Source organism: Scyliorhinus torazame, chromosome 1 (genome assembly GCF_047496885.1).
Source record: "Scyliorhinus torazame isolate Kashiwa2021f chromosome 1, sScyTor2.1, whole genome shotgun sequence".
Taxonomy (NCBI): domain Eukaryota; kingdom Metazoa; phylum Chordata; class Chondrichthyes; order Carcharhiniformes; family Scyliorhinidae; genus Scyliorhinus; species Scyliorhinus torazame.
The window spans coordinates 384,984,283-385,000,718 of record NC_092707.1 but is presented as its reverse complement, the minus strand read 5'-3'; the positions used below and the strand labels follow the sequence as shown (position 1 = coordinate 385,000,718).

The window sequence follows — 16,436 nt, the reverse complement described above, 5'->3', positions numbered from 1 at the left end:
ATTTATCATGGCCAATCCACCTAACCCGCACATCTTTGGACTGTGGGAGGAAACCTAAGCACCCGGAAGAAACACACACGCACACTGGGAGGGTGTGCAGACCCCACACAGACAGTGACCCAAGCTGGGAATCGAACCTGGGACCCTGGAGCTGTGAAGCAATTGTGCTATCCACAATTGTCTATAGATCATCCATTCATCAGCTCCTGTTGAAAGCTCTTAGAAAAAGGCACAAATTAGTTCAAGAAATGTCTGACATCTAACGGATTGTAACCTTTTCCTTGAATGCATCCAGCAGTAATACTGAGACAAAGGATGATTCTCACTGTTCATAATACTCTAATTCTGTTCGGATCATTTGAGAACAGATTTTATCACAAGATCTGCTCTTCAAATATTCCTTCCAGTCTCGTACAATAATCTCTAGTTTAAAAGAGTTTATCTTCCTAAAACAACAGAACATGCGCAACATCCAAAAAGGATAGCATGTTCAAACCATAGCAGTAAAGAAATGTTTCATGACTGCAATCTACTCAAAGATTTTAACTTTTTTTCCCCTAGCTTGTGAAGGAAGTCCTTCACCGCTCGGTTGGATGATAATTTGGACTCTTAATCCCAGGGCCATTGTTTTGAATCTACTCAACAGGATTTTAACTTCTCGAGATAGTTTCAGACCATGAAAATAAATGCTGTTTTTCCTCTAGCTTGTGAAGGAAGCCCTTCACCACTTGGTTAGATGATAATTGAACTCTTAACTCAGAGCCATTGTTTTGAATCCAATATGAGATAATGCATTTCTTCAGTATTTTATTTAATATACTATTTGATTTGATTCTTACCAAAAACTCAATTCACAGTCTGAATTAATTGGAAGTTGTGAATCTTGTTTACTGCAATTTCCAGTTGAATCTCATCTCCATTCCCTGAATCATCGGAAGCATGTTTTAAAGAGGGAAGAGCTGCTAAATAATAGGTAAAGTGGATACAAGAGCTTGCAATTGGTCAATGACTGCACAGTATTGTTAGTCTGTGTCAAGCCACCTTGTTTGTTTTAATGCAGCAATTGGCATTGTGCATCTGCAGGAAATACTCTCTCTAGATGCAAATAAATACAGCCTTTTCAAAAACCAGGGACAGTCACATTGTGCCAAATGGCCTCATTCTGTGCAGTTTTATTCTGTGAAGGATGCATTGTCAAGGTGTGACAAAGCACTTCTTAAAGCAATGCCTCTCTGATGTGAAATTCTGAAGAATGGGCATTGACCTGAAACATTAACTCCGTTTTTCTTCCACCGATATGGAATGTTTCCAGCATTTCCTGTTTTATTTTACTTTTGAATTAATCCTTCTGTACAGCGGACGTTAACGTAAATTGTTTCAATCTTGCAGGTAACAACTAAAAATGGCCAATCATACCCCTTTATGAATTGTTTCAAAAATGAGTATTGTTGACAAAAAACATGTTCTCAAAGCTTTTTGTCTTGCACTCGGGACAGCTCGCATGAAAATACCAACAGTATAAAGGAAACATCAATCTGTACTGCATGAGAAAAAGTGCTGATTGGTTGGCAAGTGGACTCTGGTAAAATTGGGAGTGCAGCATGAAATGGTTAACGGCCAAGCTTTTTGTTAAAATTCAAACCAGGCAGGTCAATGCTGGTCACTGCCATGAAGAAAGAACGACCTCTACCTCTACTCCACCCCCAAACATTTGATTAGTTGAACAAGGTGCAATATGTGAACATCCTCCTTCTGTTCAAACTATAGCTTGGGGCTAGTCATTCCCTTGTTTCTTCTCCAGGGCAATGCCTTGACCAATCAGTTGATCTGCCTGGTTTGAATTTGAACAAAGAGCTTGGCAGTTAACTGTTTCGTCCTACCGCTTTCCCCATGGCAATATCTCCCAATCAGAGTCCAGTTGCCAACTATTTAGCACTCTCTTCCCATGCAGTATAAATTGTTCCCTTTACTGTGTTCATATTTTCTTGCTAGCTGTCCTGATGAATGCAATATGAAAAACCTTGATAGCATCTTTTCTATACTACCAAAAGGATTTTTTGTTTTTAACCTCTAATGCTGCTTCCAGTATTAAAAACCAGTTCAAATTACAATGTAGACAAAATTCTGTTACTCTTCCATAGGATTAATAGCATCCAGCTCTTTTCTTAGATCTCCAATGGTTAAAATTGAAAAGTCTTTAATCCTGAAATAAAAACAGAAAATAACACACACATCTACTAGATTCAGCAGCAAGTATGGAGTTAGAAACAAAGTTAATGTTCCAGGTCGATGACTTTTCATCTTATGTGGATTATCACTGATTATGGTTATGTTGCTGATGCCTTGTGAATGAATATTTGAAGGGGGTGTTACTTTGTACATTAATTATTTTATTGTTCATTCTCCATTTTGGCCAATTGACATTCTTTAGGACTCTCCCCTTTTTTGTATGGTTGTTAATTGCTGTTACGCTACATAATTTCTTACTGTTCTGTTTTGCACCTGTAGTTATATTCATTTTCAAGATTTCCTTCTTTACTTTGACCACCTTTTTAACATGTTTTGAATGTTTTCTCCATGTTGGTTTCACCTCCCCTTTCTTCCTGAAGGAGTTGAATAGTCTGATTTACTTTTCTTATTGGTTTGGTCCATTTCGGATCACACTTGTTCAATTTGTAAGAATCCCGCCCCTTCCCCTTGCAACACTACAACCTCACCACTAAACCACCCCCTAACAGCTAACCGTGACCAACTCTTTAAAATGTATTATAAACGGCCGCCATCCACGATAAAACCCTTCCACCGAATCTCTCACGGTAAACTTAACCGTCTCGATGTGCAAAAACTCCAAGTCACCCAGCCACGCTGAGGTGCTTGGGCGTTGTAGTCGACTTCCAGCCCGAGAGGATCCACCTCCTTGTCACAAGTGAGGCAAAGGCCAAGACATCTGTCTCCGCTCACATCCGGAGCTCCTGCACATCGGAAACTCCAAAAATGGCCACCAGTGGGCAAGGCTCCAACCTAATGCCCAGGATTGCTGACATAGTATCAAAAAAGGACCTCCAGAAGCCCACCAGCTTTGAGTATGACCAGAACCACATGATGCGCTGGCCCCTCGAACACCCTATCCTCCACCCCATCGTGACATGGGCTCATTCTAGCCTTCGTGAGGTGTGCTTGAAACCCCACCCTTAGCTTGATGAGACTCCGCCTCTTACAAGACGAGGTCGAGTTCACCCTCCTCAGTGCCTCGATCCAAACCTCCTCTTCCAAAATCGGTTCCAGCTCCTCTGCACACTTTGCCTTCACACCCTCAACCAAGCACGTCTCTTCCCCCAAGATCTGCTGGTATATGCCCTGCGGGCTGGCCATCTCCAACCCTGAGCAAAATAAAATCTGCTCGAGCAAGGTAGAAGACTGCTTCACCAGGAAGGCTGGAAAATGCCTTTTGACCCAGTTGTGCACCTGAAGATACCTGAACCCATCAGCATCTGTAAGTGCATATTTCTCCTTCAGTTCTCCCAGCCCAGCGAATCGACCCTCTTAAGAACAAATCTCCCAAATTCTTCAACCGCTTTTCCTTCCACTCCCTAAACTTCACATCTGACCTAGCAGGCTCGAATAACTAATTTGCACAGATGGGAGCTATCCTTGAGGCAGCCTTCAAATTGAAATGTTGACAGAATTGCCTCAATTTATTTAAAAAAAAATGTATTTTAGTACAAACGTATATAAAAGGTTACAAAACACCAACAAACTCCCCAACACACAACTATACAGTTTGTACACATTTTCCCCCTTTTCACCCACCCCTGCACGACGAACAGCTCCTCAAGCACAGCCACGAACAACCCCACCTTGCCTCGAAGCCCTCCGCTGAACCCCTTAATTTGTATTTAGTCTTTTCCAACTGAAGAAAGTCATATAAGTCCCCCAGTCAAGCCGACAACCCCGGTGGTGTTGCTGACAGCCACTCCAGAATTCTTCGGGCAATCGAGAGGCGAAGGCCATAACAAGGGCCTCCTTCCTCCATCAGCTCCGGCTTTTCCGATATCCTAAATATTGCCACCATGGGTCCGGCTCAACCTCCACCTCCACTAGCCTTGTTAGCACCACATACACTCCAGCTCAAAATCTCCCCAACTTTTCGCAGCCCCAGGACATATGAACATGATTCGCTGGTCCTCGCCCACATTTCTCACTCGTCTATCACTCCCTGGAAGAGCCCACTAATTCTTGCACGAGTCATATTTACCCTGTGTACCACCTTGAACTGTATCAGGCTCATCCTTGTGCATGAGGAGGTCGCAGTTACCCTTCGTAGCGCCTCACTGCATATTCTCAAGTTTATCTCCCTCCCAGCTCCCCTTCCCACTTCTCCTTAATCTTCACCCCCTGTTCTCCCAGCCACCCGTATATGTCTTGAATCCTGCCCTCTCCATCCACTTCAGGAAGCAGCAGTCGCTTCCTGGGTGTACCTCGGCAACCTGGGGAACTCTTTCCAAACCCTCCTGCAGGCACCTCAACTCAGTTCCTTTCAGGAGCTCTACCCTCTCCTTCAGATCCTCTATACTGGCAAACCTTTTGTCCAGGTACAAAGAGGGGCTGTTTAGCACAGGGCTAAATCGCTGGCTTTGAAAGCAGACCATGGCAGGCCAGCAGCACGGTTCAATTCCCGTAACAGCCTCCTCGGAACAGGGGCCGGAATGTGGCGACTAGGGGCTTTTCACAGTAACTTCATTTGAAGCCTACTTGTGACAATAAGTGTTTTTCATTTCATCCCTCACCTTATTCAGCCCCACATCTCTCCACTTCCTATACATGCCATCTATCCCCCCGGCTCAAAACCGTGGTTTTTGCACAGCAGCGTTAACATCGACATCCCCTCTATCTTAAAATGCCTCCTCAGCTGGTTCCAGACCTTCACCATGGACTGCACCACAGGGCTCTCCCAGTGTTTCCTTGACAGCAATGCCGCTGTCGCCATTGCCCTCAAGCTGGACCCCCTAAAAGATTCTTCCTCCCTCCCAACCCATTCTACCCCTTCTCCTTCCCACCTCCGCCTCACCTTCTCCACGTTCGCTGCCAAGTAATTATGTCGCAGGTTTGGCAATGCCAACCCTCCTTTCTGCCTCTGTAATAGGGTCCCCTTAACTCTTGGCACCTTTCCTGCCCATACAGAGTCTAAAATAATCAGATCCAGTTTTTGAAAGAAGGCCTTCGGTATAAAGATTGGGAGTGTCTGGAATATGAACCTCGGCAGAATGTTCATCGTCACCACTTGGACCCTCCCTGCCAAAGTCGAGTGCAGCGAGTGCACTTATGTGGCTAGAGGTTTTATAGTGCTTATGTGAAATGCCTAGAGATATTGGACAATGTTAAAGGTTCGGTATAAGTATACATTTTTACTTTTCTTTCCCAGCTTAATCCATCATTTCTGTATGTACGTCCGTGTTTATGTATGATTTCCTGTCTCCTTCGTTCAATGTTTTAAATACACCAGTTATTGTTCCTTGACTTCAATCACGTAGATTCAGCAAATCTTTAAACAATGTTTAGATACAGTAATAGGAGAGGAGCTATAGGTTCTCTGGGTGACTGATTATAATGAACTGAAGGATTTGTGTTGTGACTCTTTTTGAACCAGTTGGTCACAATTGAAAGGGTTGCATGTTGATGATCTCTGATCAGACAGTGCACATTTTTGTTGTACAATGGAGAAGTGCAATTCTTGTAATTGGGGTTCCCCATGAGTTTGAACTAAACCACTGCTGTTCAAGCGCCATAAGTAAAATTCAGAATGTGTTGAACTCTCAGCAACTGTTTATCGAACAACATTGTTTAAGAATTGTCTATTGTTTTTCAACTAAAGAATAGAAAGTGTTTCAACGTTTTTAAAACCTTCGATATTTGGTAGCTGAATACGTTTTTTTCAGAGGTGAAGCAAATTTCAGAAGTATTTTCATAGATTATCATCGAATTTACAGTGCAGAAGGAGGCCATTTGGCCCATCGAGTCTGCACCGGCTCTTGGAAAGAGCACCCTACCCAAGGTCAACACCTCCACCCTATCCCCATAACCCAGCAACCCCACCCAACACACTAAGGGCAATTTTGGACACCAAGGGCAATTTATCATGGCCAATCCACCTAACCTGCACATCTTTGGACGGTGGGAGGAAACCGGAGCACCCGGAGGAAACTCGCGCACGGGGAGGATGTGCAGACTCCGCACAGACAGTGACGCAAGCCGGAATCGAACCTGGGACCCTGGAGCTGTGAAACAATTGTGCTATCCACAATGCTACCATGCTGCCCTCTTCATCAAAACATGTTTTTTTTTTGAGTTAACTCTTCTAGTGCTTTATATTTGTTTACTTTGGAAAGGTAATGTCGGCTCTAACCTGATTTTAAATTCTAACAAGTAACAATTGCCTCCTTGATTTTCTTTAAATGGCTATTGAATCATCTCACTTTTTTTTGTATTTGAACATTAAGTTCACCAAATTAAAGATGCTAACACTGATTAAGTTTCTCTTTTTTGGTGTTGCGTTGGTGAGCTCATACATTTATATTTCCCTACAAATTAACGCTTGTGGCTGTCATATGTTATAATCCATTAAATGGAAGGGATTTGCTGACGTTGAATATGTCCCCAAAAAGCTGTATTTTTGGAAAGTCCCCTTTTTGTCCGATGGCAAAACTGCTTCAGTAAATTGAGCATACATTTAAACCATCTGTTTAAATATTAACTATTTAAAATAGTTCCTTGCTAAATTTTAAGGTAAAATTTAATTTTCCTTAACTACCATTTCTTGGTCAAGAGGGCAAGGTTCAGGGCAGCATGGTGGCGCAGTGAGTTAGCCCTGCTGCCTCACGGCGCCGAAGTCTCAGGTTCGATCCTGGCTCTGGGTTACTGTCCGTGTGGAGTTTGCACATTCTCCCTGTGTTTGCGTGGGTCTTGCCCCCACAACCCAAAGATGTGTAGGCTAGGTGGATTGGCCACGCTAAATTGCCCCTTAATTGGAAAAAATGAATTGGGTACTCTAAATTTATATTTTAAAAAAAGAAGGCAAGGTTGACAAATTGTAAATGGGGCCCTGCCAGCGCACATTTGATATTGCTTGGAGGTGTGAAAGAGTGACCCTTGGAGCCTTGTTATTTTCATGTCCTTTTTATTTCATTTTCGATGTGATAAATACTACCAAATGACACACTTCAATCTTTGGAAAATATGTACAGTATCCTTATGAAACATTTCTTGGCCAGAGAACAGTCAAATGGTGGCATAATTGTAATGACATTAAACTAGTAAACCAGAGGCCCAGCCTAATGCTCCAGGGACATGGGTTCAAATCCATGGATGAATTTAAATTAAGTAAATAAATCAGGAATATGAAGCTAGTCTGTGCAATAATGATCATGACAACAATCATTGATCATTATAAAAGCCCATCTGGTTCTCTAAAGAACTTTAAGGAAGGATATCTGCCATCCTTACTTAGTTTGGCTTACATGTGACTCGAGTCCCACAACAATACGCTCAGTTCAATGCCAATCAGCAATGGGCAACAAATGCTGGCCTTGTCAGTGATGCTCATATTTCATGAAAGAATTTTTAAAAATGTAACACCGATGAACTGCAGAGTCCAACATTGATTCTTAATTTCTATCTGAATGCTGCTGCAAACTTGTGCAATACATTGGCTTATGGGTGAGCAGCGAAGTGATTATGTTGGCCAGTTGCAGGCTCTTGCATCATCCAACTACTGTTCAATTTTATCCAAAGATATTTTTCTCGGCTTGTCCTAATTTTATGACAAAGCAATTGGAGAAATAAGATGAATGCTGATGGCTTTACTTTCACCATGGTCATTTATTATTTTTATAAAATTGTAAAACTTTAGTCAGAATGCAAATTCATTGTGTAAAATGAGTACATGCAGGTTTACTGAGGCTCCCATACATTCAATAAATTAACCCCATAAGCATCCAAGAAGTGCATATTTTGTGATTAAACAATGGTGCAGAAAGAAACATTTGATATCCTGTAAATGGCAGAGAAAATTACTTTTAATTCAAAAGATCATTTAAAGATTATCAGCTTTGCAAATTGGTATGAGCCCCAGCATTCAGCTGATGCGATTATTTTCTGTGGGTTCGACTGTTTTCAAACCAAACACACAGACAGCCTTTGTGCTTGGACATCAAAGAGGAACTGGAATTCTAAGGGAGTCACATTCATTTCTATGTTTTTAAATTAACTGTGATCTGAATTGTAGAGGAATGGCCTTGCATGACTTCATTTTGTATCATGGTCAAAACCATCTGACCAATTCCAGCAGGCAAAAAATTGCAGTTACCAGATTGATGGTCACAATTTTAAGGACCATCTGAATGAGGGTAGGCAAAACAATAGAATGCAAAATAATGTATTGCTTATGCGAAGCAGTATTGTTTTAATAAATATTGTCATGTAAGAATATTCATTCTTATTCTTTTTGATTTTAAACAAGATTCTTTTTAAACATCATCTTCCTCTGGGCTCAGGAAGACCCAGCCTGTGAGCTTTGTGGTTTGCAACCTTCGCACCTGACCTTTGTGTGTGACTTTGCATGCCGTTTTTGTCTTTTCACACCAAGGTAATGTTCAGAATGCAAGTTACGAGCTGTATTGAAATATGTGAGGAATAAGGCTGCGGAGATGGATCAGGTAGAAGGCCCACCTCGGACCTTCAACCATACCCAACGGTGTTTGAAATCCCCCTAAACTTTACCTTCCCACCAATTGCTCATGCTAGCCCATGAACCCCCCCACCAGATCACCAGTCCCTCCCATATATCTTTCATGCCGTCTCAAATCATCCCTGCCACCTCTGTCCCCCATGTATTCTCCATAGCCACTGACCAAGTATGCACTATGCGTCGTCCACAAATTCCATGCAGTATCAATGGAAAATATTTCACTTTCCCGGGATGTGGCAGAGTAGGGGGAAAGAAATTAACCTCTTGGCATCCAATAACCACCATATCATTAATACTGAAAACATGCATTAGCCATGTTAGAAAAATCTTTCCATTACTTGTAATCCTATTTGCTTTTGTCAATAAGGGGCCACCTCATAGGGACAATATGTTATTCTGACTTATTGAGCTGTCATTTATTCAGGTGAATGGAAGACTTGCACATTAGGACTTATAACTCAATGAAGCATGGATAATGGCCACAGCTCTGGGAAGGAAAGAACAGCAAAAACGCATTTCATTTTCAAAGCAAAGTGCCTGTCGATTAGTGTAAGGGTGGTTAGATTTTTTTTTCCCCAAGTGTCAAAGCCAGTTTAAAAAGAAAAAAGCCACATCCATTTAAATCACAGTAGAAAATATGACAGCACAGGCTGATAGGACATTTTGTAATATTTTAAATTGTATATTGTGTTTTCTCCATTTGAAAAGCACTGCTATGCATGTAAAGAAACATATAAGGCAGGCCGATTAAAAGAGTCAAATTACCTTTAAAAAAAATAGATCCCTATAATGAATCACTTCATCTGCATTACAGCACAGCACTTAATAATAATATTTAAAACACTTTACACTTACCTTTTCAGAATGTTCTAGACTCCTCATGAACTGTCAAACCTGATATGCTTTTAATGGACTTCCAAAACCTTGGACCACTTGATGAAAATGGTGTATGGGAGGAAATCAGATTTTCAATGCAACCCCTCCCCCCATTTTAAAATAGGGAGCCTGACCCATATGGGGTGGATGTGTGCACCAGGCATTCTGGATCCGCCGAAAAGCCAGAAGAAAATGGCATGGGGTTGGGAATGCAGAGGAAAATGGGATATCCTCCATAAAAACTGAAGTGGCCATTTGCGCACTAAAACTTTCTTCCACACCAAGATGAAAATTCCATTCAGTCCCTTTCCAAACCCACTTCATTAGATCAATGCACAGCAGAAATATTCTACATATGACTACTGGGTGAAATCACAGGAATATATTAAGCCTGGATATTGTCCAGGACTGCATCAGTGTTTGAGGGGTCGCAAATGGTGCTGAACATTGTACAATTGTCACTAGGTACCCCCACTTCTGACTTTCTAATGGAAGGAGGGTCATTGATGAAGCAGCTGAAGATAGTTGGGCCAAAGACACTATCCTGAGAAACTCCTGCAATAATGTCCTGGAACTGTGATTTACCTCCAACACCCATAATCATCATCATTAGTGCTAGGTTTGACTCCAACCAGTGGAGAGCTTCTTTCCCCCCCCCCCCCCCCCCCCCCCCAACATATTCTTCTCTTCCTTTCTCTCTCATACACTTTTCTCACTTAATTGCAGTAGTTTCATATCCTCCTATGATATTTTGTTGCATCTTTGCTGTATACTTTCAGTGGTTTTTATATTCTTCTGCAGCGGCGTTCCCAGAACTGCATGCACATTTACATAATATGGAATATAGCATTGAAATAGAAGATCAACCATGATCATATTGAATGGCGTAGCAGGCTTGAAGGGCCAAATGGCCTATTCCTGCTCCTAGTTTCTATAACCAATAAAGTACAGAATTCCATTTATTTTTGCATGTCCTTTTTACCTGTGCTTGCATTACACGATATGTATTCCTCCACCTTCCTAGTAATTACTGTTTAGGGTACAGTATAATTCATTACATTGATATTTTTCTACTATTCACTTCATTGAAATGCTATTAATACCCCTTTGCTGACTTGGCTATCCTCTCTCCTTCATTGTTCCTCGCAGATGCCCAATTTCATATGCAGTTTTAATTTATATCCCGTTCTAATGAAGTTCGTAAACCTATATATATTTCCAAAGTGAATAAAAAAGTTAATTTACATATTAAGTTTTGAGACACTGGTTGCTGTTGGATTGGTATGGGAAAGTTAGATTGATGAGCTCAGTCAGCTATGTTTCATCTACAAGATGACCTGCCTGTTTGAACTTTAATCTCTACTACTGAAATATTGTTACACAATTAGTAACCTTTTGTAAGCTCTTTCATAGTGTTGTTAGTTGTGTTTTAGTGTTTTATTAAAACTAATATAATCAGTCTCTTAATTTTCAATTATCAGTTGCATAGTTCTAGTAGAATATGATAAAAGTATTAAACATCATTAAAAATTAAGAAATGAAGTTGACAGGGAAAAATAACAAATTAAGTTGACATGTGATCAGTGTCAAAATAAGTATGTTTGCTCTTCATGTTTGTAACTAAGGGTGCAGGTTGTCCTGGGACCAGCGATCGTTTCTTTTTTTTAAACAAACATTTTATCAAGGCATTTATGGTTTTATAACAACAAAAGATACAAATACAAATGTAAACATAATTCAGTGTGTAACCACCCCCCACCCCCAACCAACAACCATACCCCGCCAACGTAGCTTATACACGCAACCCCAAGTCCTCCCATCTCCTCTCGCTGATCCCACCTAAATTGAACTAAACTAAACTAACTCTTTTTTCCCCCCCCCCTTATTGTATCTGCTAACAGTTTAGTTTTCCTCGAAGAAATTGCTAAACTGCTACCACCTCCGGACGAACCCTAACACTGATCCTCTCAGGGTAAACCTGAGAAACCCAGCCATGTTGCTAACCCATACCCCTGATTTTGGGTGCTCCGGGTCCCTCCGCGCTAATAAGATCCGTCTCTGGACTACCAAGGAGGCAAAGGCCAAAACGTCAGCCTCTCTCGCCCCCTGGACTCTCGATCTTCCGACACTCCAAAGATCGCCACCTCTGGACTCGGTGCCACCCTCGTTTTTAGCACCATGACATCGGCAAATCCCTGCCAGTATCACCTAAGCTTCGAACACGCCCAAAACATGTGGACATGATTTGTGGGCCCCCCTGCACATCTCACACACCTGTCCTCTACCCCAAAAAACCTGCTCATCCGGCCACCATCATGTGGGCCCGGTGAACCACCTTGAATTGCATCAGGCTGAGCTTGGCACATGATGAGGACGTGTTGACTACTCAGAGCATCCTCTCACAGACCTGCCTCTAGCTCCTTACCTAGCTCATCTTCCCACTTACGCTTTACTTCCCCTATCTGGGTTCCCTCCCATTCCATGAGCTCTTTATAAAGACCTTCCCTTCCCCACTCCCATTTTTGAAACTACCTTGTCCTGTATCCACTGTGGCGATAGAAACGGAAAGGTCAAAACCTGCCTTTGCACAAAGTCCCTCACCTGCAGATAGCGAAACCCATTGCCACCTGGCAATTCAAACTCCTCCTCCAGATCCTCCAAACAAGGAAAGCTCCCATCAATAAACAGATCTCCCAGTCTCTCAATACCTGCTCTCTGCCACCTCCTAAACTCCCCATCCAACCTCCCCTGGACAAACCGGTGATTGCCACAAATTGGAGCCCACACCAACACTCCCTCCAGTTACATATACTTCCACCACTGTCCCCAAACTCTCTGAGCAGCCACCACCATCGGGCTTGTGGAGTATAGGGCTGGAGAGAACGGCAGAGGTGCCGTTACCAGTGCTCCTAAACATGTGCCCCTACATGAGGCTGCCTTTGCCCGCTCCCATACCCTTCCCCCACTTCCTGATCATAGCTATATTGCTGCCCGATAGTAATTCCTAAAGTTCGGTAAGGCATTCCCAATCCCCCCCCCCCGGCTCCACTCCAACAGCACTTTCCTTACTCGTGGGGTTTTACCGGCCCATAGAAACCCAGAAGTCACTGCATTAACCCGCTTGAAGAAGGCCTTTGGCATAAAAATAGGGAGACACTGGAAAACAAACAAAAATCTCGGGAGAACCATCATCTTTCCCATACCAGCCTCCCCGAACAGGCACCAGAATCTGGCGACTAGGGGCTTTTCACAGTAACTTCATTGAAGCCTACTTGTGACAATGTGATTATTATTATTTACTGTCTGTACCCTCCCCGCAAGTGACAACAGGGGCATGTCCCACCTCCGAAAGTCCTGCTTCATTTGTTCAACTAACCGGGCCAGATTTAATTTATGTAACTGCTCCCATCCCCGTGCCACCTGCATTCCCAAGTATCGAAAACTCCCTCCCACCACTTTGAACTGCAACTCCCCAGCCTTCTCTCCTGCCCTCGCTCGGGTCACAAAAACCTCACTTTTCCCATATTCGCCTTGTACCCTGAGAAATGTCTAAATTCCCCTAAGATCCGCATAATCTCTCCCATCCCCCCCCCCCCCCCCCCTAACGGGTCAGAAATATACAGGAGTAGTCATCCGCATACAGCAAAACTCTGTGGTGTCTCTTCCCCCCCCCCCCAAACCCGGACTAGCCCCTTCAGTCCTTTGATGCTCTCAGCACCATCGCCAAAGGCTCTAAAGCTGAGGCAAACAACAGTGGGGAGACTGGACATCCCTGTCTTGTCCCCCGATGTAGTCTGAACTCACCCGGTTCATCCGCGCACACGCCACCGTCGCCTGGTACAGCAACCGGACCCAGTCTACAAAGCAATGCCCAAACCCAAACCTCCCACAAATACTCCCACCCCACTCTGTCGAAGGCCTTCTCCGCGTCCATAGTGACCACTACCTCCACCTCCCTCCGGAGGGCATCATGATGACATTCAAGAGCCTCCTTACGTTGGCCGTTAAATGCCTGACTTTGACAAATCCCGTCTGGTCCTCCCCTATCACCCCCGGGTACACAATCCTCTATTCTCGAGGCTAAAATCTTGTCCAGCAATTTGGCGACAGCATTTAGTAGGGAGATTGGTCTGTATGACCTGCATTGTTCTGGGTCCTTCTCCTGCTTCAGCATCAATGTGATCGAAGCCTGTGACATTGTTGTGGGTCCCTTGCCTCATTAAATGCCTTCGCCGGCAGCGGACCCAGCACCCCAGAAAACCTTTTATTTTTTTAAAAAATCTGTTTTATTGAAATTTTTTCGATCAAAATTTTTTCCCCTTACAGAACAAACATAACAGTAAAGAAAGTTTAACAATAAACAAATGGCTAATCAACATGGTAATCTAATCATTTAACATAAACTAAAACTTCCCCCCCCCCCTCCCCTCTGGGTTGCTGCTGCTGGTCATCTGTCTTCCCTCTAACGTTCCTCTAGGTAGTCGAGGAATAGCTGCCACCGCCTGGTGAACCCTTGAGCCGACCCTCTCAGGGCAAACTTTATCCGCTCCAGTTTTATGAACCCCGCCATATCGTTTACCCAGGCCGCCAGTCCGGGAGGTTTCGCCTCCTTCCACATGAGTAGAATCCTACGCCGGGCTACTAGGGACGCAAAGGCCACAACGTCGGCCTCTTTCGCCTCCTGCACTCCCGGCTCATCCGCAACTCCAAATAGAGCTAGCCCCCAGCCTGGTTTGACCCGGGCCTTCACCACCTTAGAAATCACTCCCGTCACTCCCTTCCAATACCCCTCCAGTGCCGGGCATGACCAAAACATATGTGCGTGGTTTGCCGGGCCTCCGCCGCACCTCCCACACTTGTCCTCCACTCCAAAGAACCTGCTCAGTCTTGCTCCCGTTATGTGTGCTCTATGTAGCACCTTGAATTGAATCAGGCTAAGCCTGGCGCATGAGGAAGAGGAAATTTACCCTGCTTAGGGCATCAGCCCACATACCCTCCTCTATCTCCTCCCCTAGCTCTTCTTCCCACTTTCCTTTCAGTTCGCCCACCAACTCCTCCCCCTCTTCCCTCATCTCTCGGTATATCTCTGTAACCTTGCCCTCTCCGACCCACACCCCCGAAAGCACTCTGTCCTGAATCCCCTGTACCGGGAGCAGCGGAAATTCCCTCACCTGCATATATCTAAGGAAGTTTCCCCGGGGCAACTTATACTTTTCCTCCAATGCTCCCAAGCTCGCAAACGTCCCATCTATAAATAAATCTCCCACCCTCCTAATTCCCAACTGGTGCCAGCTCTGAAATCCTCCATCCATTCTTCCTGGGGCAAATCTATGGTTGTTCCTGATTGGGGACCCCACCAGGGCTCCCCACACACCTCTCTGTCGCCTCCATTGTCCCCAGATATTCAATGTTGCCGCCACCACCGGGTTCGTGGTAAACTTTTTTGGTGAGAACGGTAGCGGCGCCGTCACCAGCGCCTCTAAGCTCGTCCCTTTACAGGACTTTCTCTCCAGTCTTTTCCACGCCGCTCCCTCTCCCTCCATCATCTATTTACGAATCATCGCCACATTGGCGGCCCAATAGTAGTCGCCCAAATTCGGTAGCGCCAATCCCCCTCTGTCCCTGCTACGTTGTAGGAACCCCCTCCTTACCCTCGGGACTTTCCCTGCCCACACGAAGCTCATGATGCTCCTGTCTATTTTTATGAAAAAGGTCTTAGTGATTAGTATAGGGAGACATTGAAATACAAATAAGAACCTCGGGAGGACCATCATCTTAATTGCCTGCACTCTGCCCCGCCAACGACAGAGGCTGCATGTCCCACCTCTTGAAGTCCTCCTCCATTTGTTCTACCAATCGTGTCAGATTAAGTCTGTGCAAGGTTCCCCAGCTCCTAGCGATCTGAATCCCCAGGTATCGGAAGTTTCTTTCCACTTTCCTTAGAGGCCGGCCTTCTATCTCTCTACTCTGGTCCCCTGGGTGTATCACAAATAGTTCACTCTTCCCCATGTTGAGCCTATATCCCGAGAAATCTCCGAACTCCCTCAACATCCGCATAACCTCTATCATCCCCCCCCCCGGCTGGGTCCGACACATACAACAGTAGGTCATCCGCGTATAGCGAGACTCGGTGTTCTTCTCCCCCTCTAATCATCCCCCTCCATTTCCTGGAGTCTCTCAACGCCATGGCCAGAGGTTCAATTGCCAACGCGAACAACAGTGGAGACAGCGGGCATCCCTGTCTTGTTCCCCTATATAATCGGAAATACTCCGATCTTTGCCGACCCGTGACTACACTTGCCGTTGGGGCCCCATAAAGAAGTTTGACCCAGCTAATAAACCCGTTCCCGAACCCAAACCTCCTTAACACCTCCCATAGATACTCCCACTCCACCCTATCAAATGCCTTCTCTGCATCCATTGCCGCCACTATTTCTGCCTCCCCCTCCACTGGGGGCATCATTATCACCCCTAATAGTCGTCGCACGTTAACATTCAATTGTCTCCCTTTTACGAACCCTGTCTGGTCTTCGTGCACCACCCCCGGGACACAGTCCTCTATCCTCGATGCCAGTACCTTTGCCAGCAATTTGGCGTCCACATTCAATAATGAAATAGGTCTATAGGACCCGCACTGCAACGGATCTTTATCCCTCTTCAAAATTAGCGATATCGTCGCCTCCGACATTGTCGGGGGTAAAGTCCCTCCTTCCCTGGCCTCATTGAACGTCCTCACCAACAACGGGGCCAACAAGTCCACATATTTTCTATAAAATTCCACCGGGAACCCGTCTGGTCCCGGAGCCTTCCCTGCTTG

General features: G+C 44.4%; 1 protein-coding gene across 16 annotated transcripts in view; it reads left to right on the top strand.

The window, feature by feature from the left end:
• cep170aa (centrosomal protein 170Aa) overlaps positions 1 to 16,436 on the top strand; it is a 257,407-nt gene that overhangs the window by 7,770 nt on the left and 233,201 nt on the right. The window contains exon 1 of one of the 16 annotated variants that reach the window (XM_072512510.1): positions 8,618 to 8,641. The exons of the other annotated variants lie outside the window; for them this stretch is intronic. The gene's annotated coding sequence lies outside the window, so the exon portion shown is untranslated. Of the gene's footprint in view, positions 1 to 8,617; positions 8,642 to 16,436 lie in introns of those variants that run through there. 16 annotated transcript variants of the gene reach the window in all.